The sequence below is a fragment of the Haliaeetus leucocephalus genome, unplaced genomic scaffold (genome assembly GCF_000737465.1).
Source record: "Haliaeetus leucocephalus isolate CR32 unplaced genomic scaffold, Haliaeetus_leucocephalus-4.0 Scaffold161, whole genome shotgun sequence".
Lineage (NCBI taxonomy): Eukaryota > Metazoa > Chordata > Aves > Accipitriformes > Accipitridae > Haliaeetus > Haliaeetus leucocephalus.
The window spans coordinates 470,713-488,593 of record NW_010972597.1 but is presented as its reverse complement, the minus strand read 5'-3'; the positions used below and the strand labels follow the sequence as shown (position 1 = coordinate 488,593).

The 17,881-nt window shown below is 38.8% G+C and overlaps 1 protein-coding gene across 1 annotated transcript in view; it reads left to right on the top strand.

Moving 5' to 3' along the window:
- LRP5 (low density lipoprotein receptor-related protein 5) overlaps window positions 1-17,881 on the top strand; it is a 163,910-nt gene that overhangs the window by 544 nt on the left and 145,485 nt on the right. The window lies entirely within an intron of this gene.

Genomic DNA, 17,881 nt, shown 5'->3' with positions numbered 1-17,881 from the left:
GGCCCCGGTGCAGCTCCGCGGGCGCAGCCGGAGCCCGGTCGCCCCGCGCCGGCGGAGCGCTGGGCCTCCCGCTAACCCGCGCTCTGTCCCGGGCACCGAGCCTGCCCTTTGCTTTCCCTTTGCAACACCGTTTTGCAGTGCATGCGCTAATCTTTAAAAGCAGAAATGAGCGGAGGCTCTGCTGTGCCTGCAGCACCCGTGGGGAGGGGGCCGGGGCGCGTCCCCCAGCCTTTCTCCCTGCGCGCTGCTTCGGCCCCGACCTTGTATCGCCGAAGATGGGGAGTTGGGGCAGCATGTGCGGGACTTCTGGTTTGTGGCTGCTGCGCCTGGTCTGCCTGAATACCTCAGCCTGATGCTTCAGCAAGCTGAAGCCTACTTGTTGCAATTTCCGAGGTAGTTTAGAAAACTCGGCAGTGTGGCCAAGACTGTCAGAACATCACCTCAGGGCCTCTTTTGTTAGGCCACCCACCTTTTCAAACCGTCTGTAATTATTAGAACTGTCATTTAGAGCAAGAGAACTGACCATTTTCTGCTGACATCATTGTTCTGTATCTTTAGTTGGAGCTCTGTGTAGGTGTGTCTTATGTATTGCTTATTCTATCGGGATTATATGAAAAAGATGCCCTTTGCATCTCAGGATGCACCTTTCTCCATACACATTGCCACAATCTTATAATGTTTCAGAAAACCTGAAGTGTGGCTTTTTCCTTTCTGAACACTTACGCTTATGTAAAGATGTTCACGTTCCTACTTGACTGAATGAAGCTATGGAGCTGTAGGGGGAAAAAAATCAACTTACAGGAGTTAAATGAAGAGAGAACAGGCTGATAGTGTTGCTTGAGGGTTTCCTTACATTTACTTAACAGACTCTAATAGAAAGTATTTTTTAAAAAGGGTAACTTTGCGTTTGGAACTCTTAGGAAAATAAGAACTCACACTTGGAGTTTGGTTTTCATTCACTTCGTTTTAGGGACAGTGATTCTTTTAATATAGTGTATGTTCTGTATCAATAGTCACCTTCCTTAACATGCATGGAAAACTCTTCTACAAAGGTACCATTTTTCAGTAATTAGCTAAAGAGTCTTGGTTATAAATCTTAATGACGTTGCTTTTGTTCTGCCTATTTAGTAGGAAGGTATGTGATTCTTTTGTTAGGTTGATCTGGACAGTACTTTTAAGGACAGCTTATCTGTCCTTTTAGCAGGAGCATGGATGCACTATGAGAGGCTCTCCATGTTTTTAGTTCCATTCCTGAGAACCCCCACTCTGTAAGCAAACACCTGACTTTAAGGGACTTTTACCTCTTAAAAGTATTCTGATGTGCTTATCTTACAAATATGTAAATACATCTCTGCAAGATGGGGAATGTGCTGGAACTTCTGCAGTGTTAAAGCTTCTGCGAAGTTTGGCATGTTATAATAGATCCTGAATACTTTGACTGTGAAATAATTTTGCTGTGGAGCTAAGTCCTTGCTCTATATGTGGTAGTGTCAGGGGTGGTTTTATTTATGTGGCTTGAAATAACGATAAACCTGTTTCAGATGTGGGTCATACTTGAGACTCCTTTCACTGAGGTAAGACAAAATGATCATTGCATTTTGGGCTTCCTTGAAAGGAGGAATCTCTTGCTTGTGTAAAGTATTCAGGAACAAGATGGTTATGACAATGGCATGTTTTTGTCTGCAGATATTGTACATTCTGAATGTTTAATACTACACAGCAGGTGTTTTATGTGGGGCTCTTAAAGCCTGGAAGTAGCTGAGATAATTCTTGTTGAAGTTCTTGTTTAAGAATTATCTCAAACAAGAATTATTTTTACTTAAACTCATAAAAGCTTGGTTAGCTCTTGGTTGTCGTGTACTAGAACATTTCCCAAAATTGTGAGACTGTGTCTTAGTTTTCTTTAATAGAAGGACTGTTTGCCTGATATAAGAAACACAAGATACAGAAAGGTGAACAGAGAAGTGTGACAGAATTGTTTCAGAAGTTTGAAACTAGGGATGCAGCGTGTAATAAAAAATGCATTTGAGCACAACCCTAAAATGACTTTTAATTAATACTGTTTTTCCTGAGATAACCGAAAGCTAATGCTACCTATCACTATGTTTAAATGTAGAACGTAGTAGGAAAGAACACTTGCTAATTTTATGATGGGGAAATGTGCTATCTAGGAGTCCTCAACTGCATTTCAGTGCCATTTCAGTCAGTCTGTCATTGATTTAGGGGGCTATTTTCCTAGTAACTACTGCTAGCATGATGTGAGGGTCTGTCACAAATTATGGTCATAAATCCTCTTGAAATAGTGAGGAAATACTGAAACTCCAGACTGACTCTGAAGCTTAAGTTGATACTTTCAAAGCACTGAATCTTCTCTCTCCAGACAGAGGATAATGGCTTTAACTGTCTTTTAGGTATAGTGTGTGAATTAATTTGTTACTATTTCATTTTAGATTAATTTCATTTTAAATTCATCTTAAAGCATCGAGATGCTTTCAAATTACTCATACCGTAGACGTGTCTGTAATACGTAAATCAGCATGATACACAAAGTCAATACTTTAGGAGGGTGTGAATGTATTTTTATCAATAGCCCAGTGTAAATTCCACCATTGCCTCTTGCTATTTTGGAATCTTTTTTGATCTCAGCTACTTTAACTTTTATCTTAAGAATTTTTTTTTTATTTGTTGATAATGTAGTCATTAGTAAAATAGGCCCTGGGTTTTGTTCCAGCTGTAAATTTTCTCAGTCCTGCATGCTTCTTGAATAACGCAAGCCAAGGTAACTTTTTAGCAAACACAGAGATTGTTTTTGGGAACTTGTTATCCTTTATTGTTAGGGTAAGGTCTGGCAGCGTAACAACAATTAAAGGTTACAAAACCTCTCCTAGAATATAGATGCACGTGACTTATAAAGAGTGTGTAATGTAACTTTGCTTCTAGTTAAAATTTAGCCAACAATGTAGAGTTAAAAGTAGTTGTCTCGCTTTTTGTCAAAGCAGAAATAAAAGAAATTTCATTATTTGTGATGCTCAGAAATAGCTTTAGTGACAAGGTTTAGTTCCATGTTAGATCAGTATTTTTTGTGAACATACTGTATTGTATGAAAGCAACCTGCCATTCTGAGGTCGAGAACAATAACTAGGCTTAAATTCCTTGTTTAGAAAGAAGCTATTGTGGGTAACTTTATTTCTCTTCATTCTAAGAAATGTTCTTAATTTTTCCTTACATCTTTAACCAAAGAGCTATTAAACATTCAAAATGTCTGGCTTTTGTAAGTTCAAAATTTCTCACAGGAGTTGATACGGCTGAAAAAAACACAGCACTGAGAACACTTGAAGGAAATAGTTGTTACTTTCTGCTCAAGACCTTTCTGAAGAACTCATATAGGTATCGACCTGAGTCTTGAGGGAAGAACGACGGTAGAATAAGTATCACCACAGTTTACAGCACAGGCCAGCAGCGATGCAATTCTACTATGCACAATGGAGTCAGCATTTTGTTTAGAGATTACGAGACACGTGGATTATTTTCCTTTTTTGCTATATTGCTTTCCAACAGGACCTGTCCTACAACACTGCAAGTTCACTTAGGGAAGGAGCAAATAATTATAATATTGGCTGGGGACACTGGCTGGCCAAAGCCATGTGCTGTTTGGATGCTTGGGACTTTCTAAAGAAGTCAAAGATGTGCCATCTCCTGACAGCCCACAGCTAGGACTTCTGAACTGGGAAAAATACTTCTGGAGAGTCCTAGCCCCGTTCAGTTAGGCCAGGGAAAGTCTCACGATAGAGTCAAAGAATATTTTGAGCAGTTCTTGAGATATTGGGTGATTAAACAGTTGTGATGAGAGGAAGAGAGAAAATGGGAAGCATGTCCCACAAAGTATTGTTCGCTATGGCTGTTTGTTGGCCCACAAACTTCTAACAATCCTTTCGATTCCTTCTCTCAGGAAAATCAGGATGTGGAGCTCACCAACGTTTCATCTTTGTGGTTTCTGTTTACTAAAGATTTAAAATATCTGTTAAGCCACAACATTCTACCGAGAAGCTACAAAGAATGGATGATGGGTTGGTAAGGGTGGTGAGGGTCCCTGTAATAAACAGGATTTTTAATTTAGCTGTTGTTTCCTTTACTCTTGCTTGACTCACACTTAGCCTGCCAGCATAGGCAGATGTAAGGTGTCATTTTGTATTGATGTTAAATCCATGGGTGACTTTGGCAAGGATGCCAGTAAATTGACACATGCTTGACTTAAATTAGTTTGTTTGCTCTGGATGATAAAAGGGTTAAAGCAACTGAAACAGCTTTTAAACCAGTAAATACTTTATGTGAGTGTGTTGTGTTAGATTAGCTTAATGGGAACAGTCTGCTGGGAGAAGGAATTTCTCGACTGTGAATCAGCTACAGAATTGTCTTCATTTCGCAGTATGAAGGTTTATTGCTATTGCAATAAACAGCACTGACAGCAGATGCAATAGTAAGTTCCTGGTGCGATTGTCATGGTCTGAGAACCTCAAATGTTGGCATATGTATTTAAAAATGTCCCTGCTTAGTAATATAATAATTGTTGAATATTGTTTGGCACTTTGGCTTTCTGAAGTGCTGTGCGAGTATTAGCTAATTCTGAATATTCTGCTAACATAGCATCTATTATTTATCTTGTATACATATGGAAATTGAGCTTCCCAGTTTGAGTTGACTGCCTTTAAACAGTAATAAAAGTTGTCTTTGTGGCAGGCAGAATTAAGGTTTCTGAACTCTGGTTGTCCTGTTGAGACTACAGAGGTAAAACAGGTAATTGTTCAATAAAACTATGAAGTGTGCTGTTCCTGAGCTGTGGTGAAAAATGATGCAACTGGAGAAATGAAGTTGCAAGTGTGTTGGGTTCTAAGTCTCCCCTCTACTATGAGAAGCAGAAAGATGGAAGTTATATTTCTGCCTTTGGTGTGGTTACACAAAGGGTTTGATTTTCAGTTTTTTCTCATGGATTCTTGTTAAAGGGCACGTGGTGTCCTGTAAAAGTGCAGTGGTCTTAATTTGGGGGTTCTGTCCTTCTTGCAGGACCCCTGTTGGCTTGAGTTTTGTCTGAGAGGGAGATAAATGGTTGAGTTCCTTACCTTGGCATCTCTTCATTTGGCTCGGGATTTGACAACATATTGTGATTCTAGAGGTTCTCTGTTGCCCTTTCTTTAGGTTGCCTTGGGTGTATATTGACTTTAATTTCACCATGTTGTTGCATTAAATGTGATTCATTAAACATTTATTAATACTTCTTTTTGGAAGTGGCTTGTTACACATGCTAGTAAAGGCGATAAATTAGCCCTGGGGACTCTTGATCCTCAGCCTGCAAGAATTAGATTGGAGGTAGGAGGTGGCAGTCAGTGAAGACAGAAGCTTGACCTCTTCTTTCTGTGGTGTTTAATTAAGAGTCAAAAAAAGCCAGAGAGTGTGAGCAAGTGTTGTCTGCTTCATGTTTCAAAACCTCTTGGTGGATGAGGAGGACCTGTGGATTGAGTGGACCTGCTCAGTGAATTTCTTGGCTTTTGGGTTTGGGAATCAAATAGTATTACTACCATGTGATTTTGTAGATGTTCTTTTTCTTTTCTGCTGTTCAGTGCTGGTTTTAACTAAATCAAAAGGAAAAGGAGTGGAGGATCTGAGAAAACGTGATGAAAGTGTACAGTGCTGCTACAATCTATGGGTTATTGATACGTCGTTTGAGAACTTTCATGGAACACTGTAGGCAGTTATGGTTTAAGCCATATACTCCAGGTTTTGAATTAGGCACAGATTATGCCTAACAGCAGTAATGCACTTAAATACTTGTTGATAACTTAAGCATACCTTCTGTGGAAATTTCAGTTTCACTTGGATTCCAGATCCATGGATGGTTTGTCCAGTCCTTGTACTTTTTTTTTCCATTCACTTTGCATGAGCATGTTCTTTTCTGTTCTTCCAAATTAAAACTGTCCTAGCTGGACTTCAGAAGAAAAAACCAAAACCAAAAAAAGTGTTTAGAAGACCAGAAATGTAATTAAATCTTTTTGGTTTGTTTTTTTTTTTTTTTTTTAATGCAAAACTTCACACTATAGAGTATGGCTGTCAAGAAGGTGAAGTTGCTTCCTTTTATACCTTTATAAATTGAGAGGACGACATACCCCTAAGCCTACCCAGTGTAATTGTCTTTATATGAATTAAAAAAACGGCACAGAATGCCTAAGTGGCAATGTATCTTGTGGATCAATCAAAACAAAATGCTTTTGTAAGACTTAATGTTGCTTCAAATTAGCCAGCTTGTAGAATGTCCTGACCTACAGCTGCTCTTTGTTATGCCATGCTTCTGCCATTCTCTTTTCTCTAGATAATTCTTAAATAAAGATTTGCATTTGGCCTTGCTATAAGAAATGAAATGCTTTTTTCAGTGGACTCTCTATGTCAGTGGTGGTCAAAAGTACCCCGTTTTCATATTGTAGGTGCTCCTGAGTAAAGAGCTGGGTTGTGCGTGGTGTAGGAAAGTGTTTTGCAGGTTTCCCACCATGACACATCTCTAGGAGCTTTCTGGATTAGCTGGCGTGGGCCATCTGAAGCTTTATTTCTTTGTACTGTGGATTTTCTTTTCTTGTTTCTCAGATTTCCTAAATAACATACTCTATGTCTGGCTCTTCAGGTGAGACTGAAGGGTACTTTTTGTGACACTGAGTTTGTGGTCTGCCAGCTACTTTGTTGTTACCAGGTTTTGCTCTTTCTCACACCTTGTGGGGTGCTTGGGCACTTTGTCATGTCCTTTTCTGTCAGCCAGCCCATCATTTCTGGGTTGCTACATAAGCTGTGCCGTGTTCCTATGTCACCAGACTTTGTCTGAAGAGGCTGTTGAGGGTTGAAATCTCAGTGCATCAAATATTGGAAAGTCTTCTAAGCTGATAGATAGCTCTAGTTTTAGTTTTAGAAGTGGTGCATACTTGATATTTGAGGTGATGTGAAGGACCTTATTTTGTCTTTATTATTATTATTGTTCAAGGATTATTTCCAAATAATTGGTAAAGGACAGTTTCTACAAGTTTTTGTGCAGATGGAAAAATAAGTTTTTGGGGTCAAAGAGTGATTGCTTTGAAAGGACAATCCCAAAGCTGTAGCATTTGGAGTAACCTAGGAAATGTTGCTGCTGTATATCTGTCTTCAAATACTGTTTTTAGTTCAATCACTTAGACCAGTGTCTTGGTGATGCCACAAAAAAATATATTGTGAAATAGAAGTATATTTGCATCTGTTTTACATTTCATTGTGGAGGAAGAGAAAAAGCAAGAGTTTAGCTCTTGGATAACAAGCTGTCTCTGCTGATGACAGTGAATAATTCAAGGAGGAGAAGGAATGAAAGGTTATGAGATTTATTCTCTGATGTGTAACTATAGGGGTATCTGTATAACATACTTAGTGTTCCTTCTTAGCACTTGTAGCTTAATACAAAAGTCAGAATGCTGTTTCTTGAACTTCTCAAAGCAGCAGAATTTAAAAAACAAAAACCTAATCCTTTGTTTTATAGAAGGTGTGCCCTTTGACCACTGAATCATAAATTACCCAGTGTTAGATATATATCGGTCATTACTTATGTTGTGCATATAGTTTAAAGGAGCTTTGGAGGGTTTAATGTACATAACTAGTTATTTCAAATATACTGTGGCTTACTTATGAATTCTGTCCCATTTAAGGACAGTCACTCATGGACACCAAGTTTCCCATTTTCTCTGTCACATTTTGTTTTCATTTGTCATTGAAAATTTTCTAGTTCTAGAACAATTGAGAAGTTCAGAATAGAGTTGCCTGCCCTGTAGGGATGAATTTTGACATTAAATAGGTTTTCTTCAGATTTTTCTCTGATTGCATTTCCTTCTTGAGAGTTGGCAGCTTGAAGTATGATGTGTTTAAACATTTATTTTTTTTCTTTCCAAGGGGAAAATGGTTTAGCCTCAGAAATCTTTATTGGTGACTTACCTAGATGTGTCTTTCACGGATGATATGAAAGCAAATTAAACAGCTGTGTTAGCGTTTTCCACTTAGAAGGTCTGCCCAGCTGTGGATGATTTAAAAAAAAAAAATGGTTATACCTTATCTGCATTGTTAGTAGCTGAGTAAAAGAAATCTGTAGTTATGGAGAATTTTTCTCTGACTGGGTTTTAACACCATGTTTTCTACTGTCTGGATGAAGTTGACTGTTACCCATATTCTAAAACTCCAGTTTGCAGGTGTTGAAGTGCTAGAAAAAGTGTAGAGTCAGAAAGAGTTTACACATCTGGACTTATTTAGGCAAGCTGCATAGTGAGAGTTAGGTAGGCTGTGGCTAGTGCAGGCAAAACTGTAATGAAGCCTCAATAAATTGGACTTTAATCATCTGTCCCTTTTACCTACCCCCAAAACCTGTATGAACCTGGATTTTCATCTCATCTAATCTTTCTTCAACACCCACCCTGCCTGGAACTCAAAACTTCGTTTCTGTGGACATTGTAGTTAATGGTAAAATTGGGAGAAATTGCATACACACCAGCAAAAATCTAAGCAAGCATTGGATGATACTTGCAGTAAATAAACCATTATCTGCAGGTGTTCTGTAAGAGCTGCAGACGAATAAGTGAAGTGAGTGCTGTAGCTTGCGTCCAAAACTAATCCATACCATTTGAACTTCGAATGGTGTGCTTGACACTTAGTAAGTCTGCTGATAGATCTTATTTGCCTAATAAACTTTGACAAACAAGTTCTACAGATGGTTATTATTTTCAGAAGAATTGCTGTCTGTTCACGGCCAGTTTGTGGCCAAAAATGTGATATAGGTTGTGATTAATTTTCTCTCTGAAATGTTTTCGTGGCTGTGGTCATTCCACTCACTGTTACCATCGCATCTGACTGCAACTGAAAAATGAAATGCTCAGCTAGGAAGATTTTCCATTTAATTTTAAAGGGCAGAGAGTTGGCCATGGAGTTATCCTGGCTACTTTTGAACTTGCCTTCCTCTATCGAAGCAACAGAAAACGTGTTTGTTAGGATTGGGGGGTGGTAATCCTTCTACTTGAAGGAATCCTGGATGGTTGTGACAAAAATCCCTGTGTTAGATGCCTGTTAGTGCTGAAGTCATTCTGCTGTTTGCAAATTTCAGTGTTTTAAAGAGCCTTCAAGACATTTATGGAAAGTGAAACCATTTTGCGTGAGCCAGAGAACTGGAAAATACTTGGATTTTACTTAGTGACTTGTAGTTACTCGGAGTTTAAATGTGTTACCAGACCACTCAGTTCCCTGGAGCAGAGGCAGATTTGCTTGTAGTTCGCAGAAGTGCTGCTCTAGGCAGAAGTAATCTCTTACAAGGTCCTGGCTAGTTCATGCTGATGCATGTACATGTGGAAGGGTTTAAGATTTTTTTTTTTTTCTTGTTTGGGGGGCGGTATTCCACGTATGTGTATGTGTGAGTGCATATATAATATGTATGCATGTTCTTATGTGCTTAAATACTTGGTTAACTAGTTTCTCCTGCTCTGTTTTTTTCCTTTCATTCTAATGGTTGTATTATTGAATAACCTTCTGTTTCTGAAAAAAAAACCCCTGGTTTTTATGTAGACTTCAACTCCTGATGTTAGATCTTGATACATAATTTTATGGAGGAAAGTTTTACAGTCACTAGGTATGGGACTGGAATTCAGTATACCTGGATTTGGTGTTGTTACTGAAGCATGCTCTTCAGTCTAACTCCCAACTTTTCACCTGAGAAAAGGTGACAGTGATACATAAATGGTCTCCCTGAATGCATCTTGCAGTGTTTTACACAAGGGGCATCTCAGAGTAATCTTTTCCTATACACATGCTTTTAAATAACCTTCTAGTAATAAATCTGCTTTGACTCCATTGTATTACTCTCTCAATGATTGGTGTTTCATTAGAGAGAAACAAAGCTACAAACTAACAGAATGGTAGGTAAAGTATCCCTGGAAAGGTAGGGTGACGTGCATTCTATTAATCAAAATTGTATGCCTGATCAATTTTGAGCATCTAAGTCCTTGCTCTTGGATAACCACTTTCCATACCTTTTGCAGTCCTTATTTTACAATTTCTGCGTGTCGGATCCTTTTCCTGTATTGGTACTATTTCTTAGCATGAAAGCTCTTCTAGGCAGGGATCTTGTGTATTGTTTTTTCTTTTACCTGCTTGCTTTGTGTTGTGTTTGGCCCCTCCCGGCCCCTGGCCACTGTCTGAAGAACCAAGATTGCTAAAGGCTGGAATGTCTGTAGGTGGGTAATTAAAAACAATGGTCAAGAGAGCTCTTGGAAACTTGTTGGGTTACTTCTGTAAGTAGGATGATGAGGCAGCATCATTGAATGGAAGGAAAAAAAGCCCAACCCAAAACAAACAACCCCAAACCACCCTCCTTTTTCTGGCAGTTTGAAGAGGCTGCCTGCTCCCCTTAGCGTGTGGCTCCACTAACATTGTCTGCCCATGACAAAATTGATAAAACTGGAGAAGCTGCAACTTAGCCTCTGTTTGAGGATTGCTGCTTAGCATTCAGCCTAGTGCACAATGGAGAGAAGATGAGCAGGTAGAAGTACTTTATGCTTGTCACCTGTGTTCCATATTATCTCTCAACTTGCATGGTCCAAATTAAGGTTTTCATCGTTATCTGCAAAAGATTTAAGTGATCTAGGATTCATTTACTTTCGAGATTACCACCTTCACGCATCCAGCCCTTCTTCATCCTGCTACAGTAATTACAGCTCATGGAAAATCACTCAGGTTGCTGATCCCCAGGGTGTGGAACTCCTGGCATCTGGAGATAGAGCACATCTGGCCCTGGTCCTCAGAGGCAGAATTCAGCCAGCCCAAAGCTTATTGCATGTGGGGAGTGATGCAAGTGACTTGTTTTCTCTGAACAATGGCTATGGGATCTTTGTAAGCATTGGCCTCTCGCCTGGTTATTCTGAGTTGGTTTTTTGTGTTGGTTTATTTTTTTTTTTTCCTGAGGAAGTCTGTGTGCAATGAGGGAGGATGTGGAGTACTGTGAGTTCTTGGTACAGCTGTCTCAGTCCTCCATGTCGTACTTGCTCCTTGACACTGGTGGGCTTACATCTGCAAAATGCATGTGTAAAAGCCACTGCGCCCATCCAGAAGGCACTTGGTAGATACAGGTAAAGATTCTGGCATGATTTTTTTGTGCTTTTCTGATTCCTAGGATTCTGTGGAGTTAATGTTGCAGGGACACAGAAGAAATTTTTCTTTTTAAAGGAGATGTATTGCAGTGCCCAACTTTGAGGAATGTTCTTGGGACCTGTTAGTATCCTTCCTTGTACAGATTATAAGGTTTTTGTAGGGTAACAAAACTTGCTTTGTTTCAGATAGAATATGAATTCAAAACCTAATAGCTATTCCACAATTACTTCCCCAAGGGTGCTTGTATTTTGGAATGGTTTCCCCACAAAGATCTGTTCTGGAATACTTTATTACAGCCCTTTCTGAGTCTTAGCCTTTGAGCTCATTTCATACTGTAGGGATTGGGACTGTGTAACAGGCTCGCGTTACTGAATCTGAGCATCTGCTGGTAACATCATGATATAAACTGATTCGTTATTGTGGTTGTTTATAACATCACACCTGTCCCTATGCTTGTTGACAGCCTGTTAGGACCTTCTTGTCCACAAATGCTAGTTTCTGAGAGAGGATGCCTTCTTTTAGGTATTCCTTCTCTTAACATATTGCCAAGAGCCTATGAGGACGTTTCAGGGCATGAAGCAAGAGCATCTTCCAGACACGTTTTTGGCCCTTGATTGGCACTGAGCCTGCGGAAGGTGGGAGGACTTGTTTGAATGGACGACAGCAAAAGTCATGATTTGCTTGGGAGCTCACACTGCAGGACAGGTACACTCAAACCAGTGTACTAGTATGGGATAGGAATTTGTTCTTTTATTTGTGAATTCTGCTGCTCTTTTTTAATCGCTGCTAAATTCTCCAGCTGTTTAGTTCCCTGGCCATTAAATGGGAGGAAGCTGCTTTACACATTCTTTCTTATGCTCATTTTGAGACTCTAGCAGCAGGGGTTTTGTGTTGTTTTTTTTTTTTTTTTATTTTTTAATAAATAAAATCTTGGTCTGTGTTGGAAACTAAATGACTTCAGGTCTTTCTTCCCTGCCGTGTGACTGTCATTGCTGTTGCAAACCACTGTGTTGACAGGAACTCATCATTGGTTCAGTAAAGCTTCATAGCAATTGAGAGACTATGTACCAGTGCTAATGAAAAGCCTTTGCGTTTTTTCTGGAGGCTTGGGCATCAACAGGCACGTGGAGATGTTGCAGGGATAAAAATATAACTTGTCAGCTGCTGTGCTCTGAATTACAGCTGCATGCAATGCTTTCTTCTGTATAACGTATCCACCACTTTATTGTGAGGCAGAAGGAATATACCGAATTCTACAAAAACATCCCTGTTTTCTCCAGGAACTAGAGTTTTGTTAACTTTTTTTTTAAACTGATGTGTTTGTAGGCAAGAATAGAGCAGTCAAGCACGGTGGGAGATGTGTGCGCATAATGCTTACCCACTTAGGACTGCAAAAAGAAACTTTAGCACCAGTTTGTTATTATAAAGTCTGAACTAATGTTGGCTGTTTATAAAAAGGAATGGACTTTGCAGGGTTATTTTCCTATTTAAACAGCAGCAGGACACTGGAAACAGATTACTGTATTTGAGTAAGTTGTGTTTGCTTAGTGCTTGGCAACATTTCTTTCAATGAAAGTTTAACTTTTAAGCTATCCATGTTCAATTTCAAAAACTTTGGCCTTCATCAGGAAGGTAAGATGGCGGGGGGGGGGGGAAAAAAAAAAAAAGGGGGGTTGTTTTTTTTGTTTTTGTTTTGGTTTTTTTGTGTTGGTTTTTTTTTTTTTAGTTATTGATGTGTAAGATGTCAGTTGTCACATCATGTGACATCATGTGTACGTGGCCAGAAGTGAGTGTGGTTTATTATGTTTATTTAGAAAGGCTTTGAAACATGGAATGGTAATTTATTCAAAGTCCTGTCATATATATTGCTTATTCCTAAGAGGATAATTTTTTTGGAGATGATCCCAAAACACTAACAAATAGATCAGTCTACAGCAGATAGCATTCTGTGCCTGTCTTTCCTCCACGTTTGGCTGAGCATGTGCCCAATGTACGATCAGACTTTTTTCGCTGGATACTACAGATCTTCCAACTTCTACGCCACCTGTTGCGCTGGCTTCAGCGATGCATCTGCAAAGCAGTAATGACTTCAGAATTCTTCCCAGTGTCTGAAATGGCATGAAACTTTCTAGTTCTGACAGCTGTACATTCATGTTAAAAAACAAGAATTCCTGCAACTTGTCTATTAGCAACCTCAAAGCACATCTTTTTATACAGTTGTAAAATTGGCACTAATAAAAAAGGCTTTATTTGACTGGTACACAAAAGTTTACGTGCAAACCCCAAATAGCCCCAAATTTGGTTTATCTGCAGCTTACTGTTTAGATTTTAATTAATTTTTTTTCTTCCCTGGAGGCTGATTTGATACTTAAATTGAACTCAAAAGTGGTTCTCTTGTTGCTTCCCAAATCCTGGAGAAGTTGTTTTTGTTGGTGGTGGTGGCTTTTTGGTTGTTTTTGTTTTGTTTTGATTTAGTTTTTTTTAAACAATTTAAACAACATTTAGGCACAGGTCACTGTAAATGAGGTTGCAACAGTGTCATGCCATTCAGTAGATGTATTAATTTTAAATGTTCTAGAGTCTACTGGGAACCTTTTCGTAACTAACGGTGTTGCTTTAAGCCTGAACAAAAAGGAATTCGTTTGCAACACCTGGCGCAGGTTAGGAATAGAGTGTGTTTCAAAGGGAGTATTTTGTCCAGTGGTTTTAGTTTAAGCAGCATCCAGCTTCAATAGCATGCCCCATCCAGTGACAGCAAAAAATGTGTGGCCATGTAGTAAACTAGATTAGAGGACTGGGCTGAAAGTAACCTCCTGAGTTACCTTCTGTTTCGTGGGATGTCTTTTCCTTGCTCAGTTTTTTTTTTATTATTATTTTATTTTTTCTCTTTTCCCTCCTTCTTTCCCCCCTCTCTCTCCCTTCTCTCATCAAACATGTTTATTAATAAACACCTGCATAAGAGAGGAGAAAAAGAGAGGCTGCTTTATGATACAGGGTAAAAAATGATTTAAATAATTTTTTGTCTAGTCTAATAAAACTGTGATAATGCAAGATCAAGGATTTGATGGGTCTAACATGTTCAGCTTTGAAGGAAGGATAATGCCATGTTTCCATGCAATTCAGATGTTATACAGCCTATGATGTTTTGTTCTCTGTGTTCTTTTTTGTTTTGGTGGTTTTTTTTATATAAATAAAATCTAAACTCAATGTGTTATTTTTGTGAGTCTAATTGTGCTGCACCTCATTAGTGACAAGAATAGCATCTTGGAGAATCTTCTGAGCAACACAGAAATGCAACATGTGTTCGCATTTATAGTGTGATGTGATAGAGGGTTAATTGTATGGATTAACTGTTCTGCAGGAGTAGATAGATGTTTTCTCCTTTGATGTTGTGCTGTTCTGTGGTGTCCTTGGACAATTACTGCATGAGATGAAGTTTTTAGTTTGAAAGCTTCAGCCTTTAGAAATATTTGGTGTCATTTGATGTCAAGTCTTGTTACCTTATTAAGTGTGTGTATATATATATACACACACACTTGATATATATATGTATATATAAACATACTTTGCATTCTAGGGTTTTATAAAGGAAACAACATAATGCTGTAATCAGTAGAGCACATTCCTGAAAGGTTTTAGATGCCCTAACTTCCTCCAAGTAAAACATAAGAAAGTTGATGTTTTTCACATGTTGATAACATAGAGGAAATCAAGTGCATCTTCTCGCTTCAGAGCTTCATGGTGCAATTGTCGAGAAGAAGTGGTGAATGGATGGATGATAATGGCTTCTAGTTATTGTCTCCTCAGTGACTTTTATAAAATGAGTTGGTGGTTTTGAATATCATTCCTGATGAGTTGATAATGTGTATTGCACAGTGCTGCTCTACGTTGCAAGTATTAGTGAAAGCAAAGGAGACAACAAAACTTGAATTATCCTCAAAAGTGAATTACTTTCTGTCACCCAAGTGAGGTCTGTTGATGGCAAGGTTGACCCATATTGCGCATGGTAATTAATAGAAGACTGACATGAGCCGGGAGTTCTGGGTTTTAGGTCCCCTTTTTAAAGGAGAAAGAAATCTTCATTTTTATTTGCGTTGTCTTTAGTTAATTTCTGCATTAGATGAACTTAATAAAGGAGTTATCTGTTTCCACTCTGTACAACTTTTATTGTAATGTTACAGTGCTTTCTGTAAGTAGAACATGAAGGTTGCCCTAACTGTGAGCAAGTATTCAGTTACAGTATGAAGTGCCTAAGTTTAGTACAGAAGTGAAAGGCTTCTGTCAACTGTGCTTCAGGTTAATGCTTGTTTGGTGTGGGTTTGTTTGTCGTTTTTGGGTTTGGTTTTTTTTTTGTAAGTTGGCACTTGTTTTTGAGGAGAAAGCTGTTTTTCATAAAAAGCAAGTGTTTTTGTGGTCTAGTTTACATCTAGTTTTTAGAGAAGGTAGGTTTTTCATTTCGTTTCACAATACTCTGGTTGTTCAGTTCTCTCTTTCAGACGGTGCTTCAAAGGCTAGGTGGGTGCAGGCACCATGTTCAATTTTCTTGCAATTCACTAATGAAATTTAAGGTGTCTTTGTTTTTTAAATTATTCACATAAGGCTTACATTTGAGGCATAATATAATTTTTTAAGCAAGACTTCCATCTTTAGTATGTAGGAAAAACAGCCCTTCTCCTTTGCATGTAAGTATGTGGGTTAAATTGGGTTCATAAGCCCCTGTTGTATTTTAAAAGGGTAGATGTCTGCTTCTGTGTTTAGTCATTATTGTTCATACCTAGAGGGAGTTACTGAAATGCATGTGGTCATTTCTTGCATGTATTTCATGTTTATTAACAATCTGCTGCAGAGTCTTGTTTATAAAAAGTTAAAATGCAGTTGTTAATTAATTGCTGGCAGTATGCTAGTGTCTAGCATGTTGAATGTGCCATGTTTGTCATGTTTCTGGATTGGAAATGTGATTTTAGGCTGTGGGTTGTAGCTTTTTGTATTAACATTTGTATTTTGCGGTGTTTTTAATTAGTAAAAAAATACGCATATGTGTAATAGGGACGGCAGAATCCAGAACATTTAAACTCCAAACCAGTCTGCAACAACTGGAAATAGAAGAGGTGTAAAAACTGGTTGTAATAAGCTTACTGTGCTTAAAAGGCATTCACCAGAGAGGGGACACGTGGCACTAATACTTAGTCCATCTATGAGTGTGTGAAATGCTAGGCAGTGCATTGCAATGGTGCATGTTTTAAGTGTATTCTGCCTTAGTCAGACTCCCAGTCTGGCTCCTGAAGGACGGCAGTATTAATTTCTTTTTCTCAACTATAGCATAGGGTTGGAATAGTTGTTTGGAATATCATTTCATCTGAAATGCCCTGGATGTTTTCCAGACACAAAGGGAGAAGGCTTCCTGCTCTGAAAGTCCCAGGTCATGTCTTCATTGCTGAAACAGGTGCAATCATTACACTGATATTGCAATCTTGACATAAAAGTCCTGATAGAGTCAGTGCAACTCCATGCAGCTGATGAAATCTCAGGTGAGGAGTGAAATAATGACACTGGCTTTTTACTTGATGTGAAAGTTTCCTTTTCGCTGCTGGCATTTTTACAGTGCAATAGCTGTCTCAATGTAATAATTACATCTTTCTTTTAGCAATGAAGACACAGCCAAATAGTGCAAATGAAGGGTGGAGGAAAGGGATACAGTGCACAAAACAGGATAATCAGATCAGTGATGGCCACACATTGCTTGAGTTAATTTTGTTTTAGTATAAACAAATGCACTTTGCTCTGCCCTCCATGATACTGCTTCCTTGTGTAATGCTAATAGGCTTGTACCCTTCCTTGTGCAGAAATAAGGGGTAGGTTTTGGGCAAAATTAAATAAATCAAACACCCCGTGAATGCGTTTTGTCGACTGTGTGCTACAAGCAGTTTTAGAATTTATATATTTTAATTGATATGTGGGGAAAAATGCTGCATTCCTGTTTTTCTGTCTACCCTTCCAGCAAGGTGCTGCTTATATTTGTGGCCCTCTGATTTTGGTGATGATCTATGTGTCTTTTGACTCCCAAAAATTGCAGCTAGGATTTTCTTTGAACTGGCACTGTGACATTTGTGTCTTTTTTTTTTTCCCTTTCTTTTTTCTTCTGTATTTGAACCATTTGCACTGTTGCATAGCTGTGGAGTTATTTCTTTTGGCACTTGAATTTGCTGAAATTAGAGCATAGAGAAGATGGAAAAACATTTAGTCACACTTCTCTAGATGTGTTGTGTATCAGGAGTCCAGCTTCTTACTTGCAGTACACCTTGTCTAGGGTGCCAAAGGGACAGGGGAGTTGGGGTGGCTGAGATCGTTCCTAAACCATTTGCCATAGTAAAATGTATGCCTTTTTTTACTCTATTAAAATTTGTTTGTAAGGTCTAAAAAGGTTGTAAGTTTACTCTGTCTGGAAAGAAACACTTTATGGTTCTACTTGGCACATTGGGTTCTCGGCTATGCCATGGACTGCGTGTCTTGCTCATAGGCAAGACCCTTAATCCTGGTGTTCTGTGGGCTTCCTTTCATTTTCTGCCTTGTGTATCTAGACAGCAAGTTCTTCAGGTAGGACAATCCTTCACAATGTGTCCATGTTTTGTCTTTTCGGGTGCAAATCTCAATTCTGGCTTCTAGGTGTTGCCATAATATGAATGATGACAGTTCATGTTGT